This window comes from Lithobates pipiens, unplaced genomic scaffold (assembly GCF_037356315.1).
Source record: "Lithobates pipiens isolate NorthernLeopardFrog02 unplaced genomic scaffold, aLitPip1_a1.2 Scaffold_8, whole genome shotgun sequence".
Classification (NCBI taxonomy): Eukaryota; Metazoa; Chordata; class Amphibia; order Anura; family Ranidae; genus Lithobates; species Lithobates pipiens.
In genome coordinates this window covers 58761782-58771433 of record NW_027507903.1, presented here as the reverse complement: position 1 = coordinate 58771433, position 9652 = coordinate 58761782, and the positions used below count along the sequence as shown (strand labels likewise).

The 9652-nt window shown below is 42.0% G+C and overlaps 1 protein-coding gene across 1 annotated transcript in view; it reads left to right on the top strand.

The window, feature by feature from the left end:
* Window positions 1-218: 218 nt before the first annotated feature.
* Window positions 219-9652, top strand: part of ADAMTSL3 (ADAMTS like 3) — a 712540-nt gene continuing 703106 nt past the window's right edge. The window contains exon 1 of the mRNA XM_077470182.1: window positions 219-536. The gene's annotated coding sequence lies outside the window, so the exon portion shown is untranslated. The remainder of the gene's footprint in view (window positions 537-9652) is intronic.

The window sequence follows — 9652 nt, the reverse complement described above, 5'->3', positions numbered from 1 at the left end:
CCTTCAGATCAAGTTGCCCCTGGGCCTCTTAAAGTCTAAGAGCTACCAGGAACCCTGCCTTTTTTTTTCTTATTTTGGCTTCAGCTACTGTATTACAGGAGTATGTCTGTCTGCTCTCAGCTCCTTTTCCATAGGGAACCCTTAAAGCAGTGCCTCCCTGCACTTCTCCAGGACGCCCAGTAGGTGGTGCCAGCCGGTGGCTGTCTGCTCTTGCTCTGACACTTCTTACAGACCTGTTGCATTTTCATTCAGCCGCTTGACTGGTGCATTAGGAAGGCAGGCAGCTCTCAGCTGTATTCCAGGAGCTGATCAGGTCTCCTGCTGTTGGTTACAGCAAAGCCACACACTCATCATCATCATCATCATCCTCATCATGATGCCCTCTTCTCCCAGGCAGACCCAGGGGGATCACAAGAGGTCATGAAGATCTGAACACTCCATATCACCTCTCTGTTCAATTTCTGGACATTGTCTTCTCCATTCAGCTGATCCATAAAGATTGATGTGGAGTAGACGTGGGAGCAAGTTCTAGGAAGGTGAGCTGTCAGGATCTGTCACTGCAGACTCTAGGAAGTCACATGACTCTTTTCCAGCTTTGCAACATTGTTTATGTACTTACAGCAGATACATTGTTTCTTTCATCTAGCAGATGTTTCTAAATATCATTTACAGTGTAACTATTTGCTTAAAATGGAATATAAATATTTATGTCTTTGGGGTTTCAGTTTACTCTGTGCTTGTAGTTTGGATCATTGACCAGCTATGTAGCTATTGGTCATCTGGTATGAAAAGGGTTAAAAAGCCAGTGCATGGCAGAAATTCTTGCCCATTGCTTGTGCAGAGTTACAGTTTAATAGCTAATACAAATGGATTATTAATGGTTATGTTTTGGGGGGTTTCAGTTTATTTTTTACCTGTAGAATTGGATCCTTGACCAGCTGTGTGACTATTGATCATCTGGCATGGAAGAGGTTAATAGAGTCAGTGAATGACAGAGCTCATTGATGGTGCAGATTTACAGTTTAATAAACATTCATATTCCATTTTTAAGTATTAATGTTTTTGGGGTTTCAGTTTATTTTATGCATGTGAAATGGATCCTTGACCAGCTGTGTAGCTATTGATCATCTGGTATGAAAAGGGTTAAAAAAGCCAGTGCATGGCAGAAATTCTTGCCCGTTGCTTGCACAGATTTACATTTTATTAGCAAATACAAATGAAATATTTCATGTTTATGTTTTTGGGGTTTCAGTTTATTTTTTTTACCTGTAGAATGGATCCTTAACCAGCTGTGTAACTATTGATCACCTGGTATGCAAAGGGTTAAGAGAGCCAGTGCATGGCAGCACTCCTTGTCCATTGCTTGCACAGAATTACAGCTTAATAACTATTTATGAATTACAATGGAATACAAATGGTTATGTATTTAGGTTTGCAGTTTAGTTTGTGCTTGCAATTTGGATTGTTGGACAGCTTTAAAACTATTGATCATCTGGTGTAGAAGGGGTTAATGGAGCCAGTGCATGGGGGAACTCCAGATTTACAGTATAATAACTATTTACTGAACATGCAATATAAACATGTATGGCTTTGGAGTTTCAGTTTGTGCATGTAGTTTAGGATCTTTGACCAGCTGTATTGATCATCTGGTATGGAAGAGGTTAATAGAACCACTGCATGCAGAGTTCCCTGCCCATTACTTTTGCAGACTTACAGTTTAATAACTATTAATTAAAATGGGATATCATGGTTTATGTATTTAAGGGTTCAGTTGCTGTGCTTGTAGTTTGGATCCTTGAGCAGCTGTGTAACTGTTGATAATCTGGTTTAGAAGAGGTTAATAGAGGCAGTGCCTATTGCATGTGCAGTTGTACAGTTAAATAACTATTTACTGAAAAATTTATATAAATATAATTATTTCCTAATATAAATATAGCCTTTGGGATTGCAGGTTAATTTGTGCTAGTAGTATGGGATCTTTGACCAGCTGTATTGATCAACTGGTATAAAAGGGGTTAATAGAGCCATAGCATGGCAGTGGTGCTTATCTATTGCTTGTGCAGATTTACAGCCTATGAACTATTTACTGAAGGTTGAATATACAGTAAATACTGTATTTAGGTCTTTATTGTTTTACTTTATTTTCCGCTTGCAGTTTGGATTCTCAAGCAACTATTGATCATCTGGTATGGAAGAGGTTAATAGAGTCAGTGCATGGCGGAGCTCATTGCCCATTGCTTGTGCAGATTTACAGTTTATTGAATATTAATGTTTATGGTTTTGGGGTTTCAGTTTATTTTGTGGTTGTAGTTTGGATGCTTAACCAGCTGAACTATTGATCATCTAGTATGGAAGAGGTTAATAGAGCACGTGTATGGCAGTGGTGCTTATCCATTGCTTGCAGATTTACAGTCTATGAAATATTTACTGAAAGTGGAGTATAATATACAGTATGTATGTCTTTAGAATTTCAATTTATTTTGCACTTGTCGTTTGGATTCTTAAGCAGCTGTGTAACTATTGATCATCTAGTATGGAAGAGGTTAATGCAACCAGTGCATGGCAGAGCCCCATGCCAATTGCTTGTGCAGAGTTACAGTTTTATACCAATTTCATGAAATAGGAATATACTTGTTTATGTCTTTAGGATTGTAGTTTATTTTATGCTTGTAGTTTGGATCATTGACCAGCTGTTTGAATATTGATCATCTGGTATGGAAGAGGTTGATAGAGTGCATGGCAGAGCCCCCTGCCCATTACTTGTATAGTAGTTGTAGAATCCCTGAAGTTCTGGAGTGTGCCCTTCAGATGGAGCTAGCCTTCCTTCAAGTAGTTTAACTCCTAAAGTCATTATAGGGGATGTCAGGAAAGTGATGAAGGGAATTGATAAATATCAGCAGTCCTGTCATTGACTGCTTGTTTGTTACCCTGTGGGATTTTCAAATCTCCCCTTGTGTTTTAAGTTCAAACATCTTTGGAAGGTAGCATAGTGGTCTATTAACATTTTCTGAATAGCACATAAGGTGCTAGAGCGTGCCTCCCTGCAGATGCTGATTTATTTACACTCACTCATAACATGGAATGGAGGAAAATATACAATGTGCTGACACCGAGCTATTCATTTAGATTGAAAGCCCTTTGCAAAACACAGCCCCCAGCAAATATATTTGTTATCTCAAGTTATGTACTGTATTCTTTACAGTGTTGATAGGATGATCTGAATTAGTGGTACTTAGATACCTCTCTTAGTTATTTTTCATCCTGCTTGTTTAATAATTAAAGAGGAATTCCACTTTGGTTAAAGCTGAACTCTGGGCTGAAAAAAAACCCTTTACATTGGAGGCCCCATACGGCAGGGCAGGGGCGGATCCAGGGGGGGCAACAGGGCAATTGCCCCCTCTGAGAGCACGGGCCGGCAGTTCCGCGGGTCTCATTCCGCGGGTGACAGGGCGGGCGAGCGGTTCCACGGGTGACAGCGCGGGCGGTTCCGCGAGTGACAGCGTGGGCAGGCGGTTCCGCGGGTGACAGCGTGGGCGGGCGGTTCTGCGGGTGGGTTCCGTGGGTGACAGCAGGGCGGGCAGTTCAGCGGGTGACAGCGCAGGGGGGGGGGGGGAAGCTGGGTGGCTCAGTGTGTGAGTAGGCTGCTGGCCAATCAGGAAGCCGGTGGGCAGGGGAGCAGGGAGATGACATCATCTCTCACTGCCCTGCATCTCTGCACTGTGCGGGAAGCAGTGGGCAGCAGAGAGATTACATTATCTCTCTGCTGCCTAACTTCACTCTGGGACACAGCAAAAGACCAGTGACACAGCAGGGGACAATCTGCAATGTATGGCAGGCTACGTGGCAAGTGACAATCCGCAATGTGTGGCAGGCTGCGTGGCAAGTGACAATCCGCAATGTGTGACAGGCTGCGTGGCAAGTGACAATCCGTAATGTGTGGCAGGCTACGTGGCAAGTGACAATGCGCAATGTGTGGCAGGCTACGTGGCAAGTGACAATTCGCAATGTGTGGCAGGCTGCATGGCAATTGACAATCCGTAATGTGTGGCAGGCTACGTGGCAAGTGACAATGCGCAATGTGTGGCAGGCTACGTGGCAAGTGACAATCCGCAATGTGTGGCAGCCGAAGGGGCAAGTGACAATCTGCAAAGTGTGGCAAGTGACAATCCGTAATGTGTGGCAGGTCATGTGGCAAGTGACAATCCGCATTTGGTTACAAGTGACGTGGCAAGTGACAATGTGCAGTGTGTGGCAAGTGATGTGGCAAGTGACAATGCGCAGTGTGTGGCAAGTGACAATGTGCAGTGTGTGGCAAGTGACGTGGCAAGTGACAATCCGCATTTGGTGGCAGGCAACGTGGCAAGTGACACCCTCAGGGCTCCCACTGATTCTGCATTATGGTGCGTTGAACCATTTATTTTTGTATTACAATGTAATAATAGAAATAATGTGCTTCAATCATCCTGACACCATAACAACTATGGTGCTGTGATGATTGAAGCGCCAATACCAGCCATTTCTCATATAAATTGCCCCCAAAAAAAACATTTTCTAGCAGTGCCCCTCCCGAGACTAGACCCTGGATCCGCCCCTGCGGCAGGGGTTTAATGAATAAGAGTAATGCCTTGTACACGCGGTCCGAAATTCCGATCGGATTATATTGTTGGAAAATCCGCTCGAAATTCCGCTCGAAATTCCGCCGGAAAAAATTTGAGAGCAGGATTTAAAATTTTCAGACAAAAAAATCTGATTGGACTTTTTCCGATCGTTTGTAGAGAATTCCGATAGACAAAGTGCCACGCATGCTCAAATCAAATTACGAGACCAAAGCTATTGGCTACTAGCCTCTCCGTCACCACGTTCCGAACGATCAGATTTTCTGACAACTTTGTCTGACCGTGTGTATGCAACACCAGTTTTGGACAAAATCCGTCAGAAAAATCCAACAGATTTTGTGGTCGGAATGTCCGACCGTGTGTACAAGGCATAATACTTACCTTATTCCTGGCTCCAGCAGGTTTCCTCCATCCATGCTGGTCCAGTGCTAATGACCCTCAAAGGCGCTCTTAGCCACAGTTTCATGCTCTCTTCCACAAACAATGTAGGCTTAATAGCCCTGCATTGTATGTGATGATGCCGAGGGACCACCCGCTCCCCAGAGCACCAGGCAGAAGAGGACCCTGCTCAAGCTAGCTGGAGAAGGGAGGACAGTAAGTAATATTATATAACCTCTATAGCTATCGCTTAAAATAATGACCATTTACCCTTGTAATGATCATTTACAATGGTCATTTGACCATTTACCAATGCAAGGAGGACCCCAAAGAAACAATTTTTGCAAACAAACCCGGAATTCAGTTTTAAGAAGCAATTAACCCTTGAAATGTGTGTGTGTGTGTGTTGGGGGGATACTGCAAGGACATTTTTTTAATGTCCCGGAGTTCAATCCTACTTATGTTAAGAAAAAAGCAAACCCCTCTGGATGATCTGTGTACATTGCAAAGATTTTAACAAACTTTGTAGCAGAGTCCTACTTTTTTCTGTTCTGATGAAAAAGTTGTTCCACTTAGGCTGGGTTCACATATATGCGAAAATTAATGCATTTTAGACTGCATCCAATTAGCATGACATGTGAATGTGAAAAGCTCTTAATGGAGCCAGTTCACACATGTCGGAGGTGGCCGCGGTGCATTTTTGAAAAGGGTCAGTTTTTGTGTCCGGTTCAGGTGCGAATTCAGGGAAAAATGTGGTCCTGAATCACACCTGAACCGGTGAACACAAACCCGCAGCTGGTCATGTGTGAACCAAGCCTAAGTCCTTTCAAGACTAAGGCTCGATTCACACTGCATGCCCATGTGGCTCACAGCAGGGGTCCTGTGCGTCCTGGTTAACTGTTCCAGGTCCGATTTCAGGCTGAATTTTGGGCTGAATTTGGACCTGAAACAGACCAAAAGACTGGAGCCGGAGCAGAGATAAGTGAACCCGCTCCACAGAGCGCCGGTAACAATCTCCTGCTATTGTGAATTAGATGTGGAGATTCCACATCCAATTCGCAATAGTGCGAACCCAGCCTGATTTCTGAATGGGAAGGTCTAGTTTATTATAACCACCTAGTGAATTTTCAGTATTCTAATGAGCAAAGGTGCAGGGTCGTCATCCCTTTAGAAGCAACCCTTAAGGAGTATCTCACCGAATTCCCATTGCAGAGGCTGGTTAAAATGTTATTTGTATCTTAGTGCAGATTTCGGAGAAAATTAGTGAGCCAATCACACAAGCAGGAAATTACAGTTCTCAATTTGCCATATTGCTTTGACAGTTTTACAAAATTACAGCGTCTTCAGATTGAAATGGAAAAGTAATTTAAGGGGGAAGGAATTTAAGGGTTATATTCTGCTTTAAGTCTTGGGATTGTGGGGGCCGCAAAAAAAAGTTTTTTTGCCTTAAGATGATTTTTTTCCCACAGAGATCAGCTTATTTATTACAGATACTTATAAAGTACACACACACACACACACACATATATATATATATATATATATATATATATATATATATATATATATATATAAGAGCTGCACAATTAATCGTCAAGAATCTTTATTGCGATCTTGACTAAAGTGTTTCACAATTCTTTCTATGCAAAGAATTCTCTCTGCTCTTCTGAAGCCACAGCCCTCAAAAGAAAGGAAGAGAAAAACTGGGCAGTCTGCCAAGAATCTAAATATTCTTTATCAGTTGAACATAAGTATAAACCTTGTAACAATTTGTCAATGGAATAGGCTTCCTGTGTAAGTGAAAAAAGTTTAACCACTTAAACACTAAATCTTTTCTGACATTTGTTGGTTTCAAGTTAAAATAATTTTTTTTTTTTTTGCTAGAAAATTACTTAGAACCCCCAAACATTATATATATATTTAGTAGACACCCTAGAGAATAAAATGGTGGTTATTGCAATACTTTATCTCACACTGTATTTGCGCGGCGATCTTTCAAATGCAATTTTTTTTTTGAAAAAATTACTTTAAGGAAATAATAATAATAAAAAAAAAACTAACCAGTAAAGTTAGCCCATTTTATTTTTGTATAATGTGAATGATTTTACGTCGCGAGAATCATGATCTTTTTATTCTAAGCGAAAAAATCATGATTCTCATTTTCATTCTCAGCACTAATATGCTAATATATATATATATATATATATATATATATATATATATATATATATATATATATATATATATATATATTACATTCACATCAGTCCCTGCACTCAAGGAGCTTATAGTCTAATATTTCTAACTCAAATTCATACATACACGTACTCGGCCCAATTAGGACAGGAGACAATTAACCTAAAAGCATGTCTTTGGAGTGTGGGAGGAAAACCCATACAGGTCAACGCAAACTCCAGGAAGCTAGTGCCATGGTTGGGATTTGAACCGACAACCCTAGTGCTGCTAGGCGTAAGTGAAGCCCATTAGCTTTCATAACAATGAATTACAAAATGGCTTGTGAAATTTTTCATGGTATATTATTTTAAAGTTCAACTCCAGCCAAAACATTGTATTTTGTTTTGGATAGAGCAGAGAAGGATTGGAGCCTCTGTGATATTTTTATGGGCTTTTTTTTTTAGCAAGCATTTACAATCTCTGTGTTCCTGAGCAGGGTGGTCACTTCACAGAGGCTAATCAGCCAATTCATCTGTCCCTCTGCCAAAACACTGTTTTCTTACAAGTATTATCTTCCCTTGCTCCCAGTGCTTTGGGTTATGGTTAAATGTCCGATAAAACATCACACAGTATAAAAGACACTGCTACTTCTAATCTCATCATTCACTTTGGCTATGGGCTTTGCCCCTCTAAATGGCGCTCATGATTTTAAATTCCTTCTCATCAACATATTAAAGGTCCTCTGAAGATCTTTTTCTGTGTTCCTATGAGGCATATTTTCCCTTATTTCATGTTAGGATAAGAAGTGATGGGAAATCACTCCAAATGGGTGCATAAAAAAACAAAAAAAGGTGAAGGGTCAGACCTTCTGGCAATGTTTTTATCGGTTAAAGTGGTCATTTTTCTACCTTAATGCATTCAATGCAATAAGGTAAACAAACCTTCTGGGTGCAGCTCCCCCCCAGCCCCTCTTATACTTACCTGAGCCCCATCTCGATCCAGTGATGTGTATGAGAGCTGGGTCTCTTCCAGGTCTCTCTCTCTCTCCTCACTGGCTCACACAGCAGCGGGAGCCATTGGCTCCTGCTGTTGTCATGGCCAGTAAGCCAATGAGAAGAAAGTGGGGGGGGGGCAAGCCATGCTCTGTATTTGAATGGACAATGTCCATTCACAGGAGTGCGGCTTGGGAGCGAGCCTGCTTGAGTGCCCCCAAAGCAAGAGGCTTGCTATTGGGGATACTTGGCAGGGAGGAGGAGCTAGGAGCACCGGTGGGGGACCCGAGAGGAGGAGGATTGGAGCTGCTCTGTACAAAACCATTGCACAGAGCAGGTAAGTACATTTTTTTTTGCTTTTTTTTTTTTGTTTAACCTTTAGAATCACTTTATGTCATATTGTAGTAGTATGCACTGCATACTACTACATTATGACATACTTACCTACAAATGGAGCCCTTCAGAGATGAACTGTCAGGACTCTCCCAGGTCCTCTGCATTCCTATCTTCAATGGATTTTACATTTGTGTTTTGTATTTTTGGCTGCTTGATTGGCCCGAAGTGACATCACTCCCCATTGCCATGCCACGCAGAGTGACCTGTGAGTGTGGTCTAAGCTGCACGTGTGTGGTATGCAGGGGGGACATTTATGACAGAAGAGACCATTAGGGTCTCTTCTGTTAGAAAAAAAAAACCTGCCTGTCAGTGGATGTCACACCACTTCCTCAAACTCAGTCTATCCAAAACCAAGCTTAAAAGATTTTCTCCCCTACGTACCTCTTTCCCTGACTTCTCTGTCAAGATCGATTGCACAACTATCAGCCAATTCCCACATGCCAAGGTCCTAGGTGTAATCTTGGACTCTGATATATCCTTTAAGCCCCACTTCCAATCACTTTTCAATCTCTTGCCGCCTCAACCTCTGCAACATCTCCAAAATACGTCCTTTTCTAACCAATGACACCACAAAGCTCTTAGTTTACTTCCTGGTCATCTCTTGTCTCAATTACTGCAACTCCTTTCTCATTGGCTTACCTTTACATACACTATCCCCCTTTCAGTCATTCATGAATACTTGTGCCAGGCTTATCCAACTTACCAACTGTCCCATGTCTGCTACTCCTCTCTGTCAATCCCTCCATTGGTTTCTGCTCACCCAACAAATTAAATTCAAAATACTAACAACAACTTTCAAAGCCATTCACAACTCAGCCCCCACCTCTATCACTAGCCTAGTCTCAAAATACTAATCTACTTATTCCCTTATTCCTCCCAAGATCTCCTGCTCTCCAGCTCCCTTGTCACCTCCTCCCATTTTCACCTCCAGGACTTTTCCCAAGCCTCTCCCATCCTATGGAACTCCTTACCCCTATCTGTCTGATTATCTCTTACCCTGTTTGCTTTTAGCCAATCCCGAAAACCCTTCTCTTTAGAGAAGCCTATTCTGCCTCCCCCTAACAACTGTACTTTTAGTTTCTCCATCAGCTCATC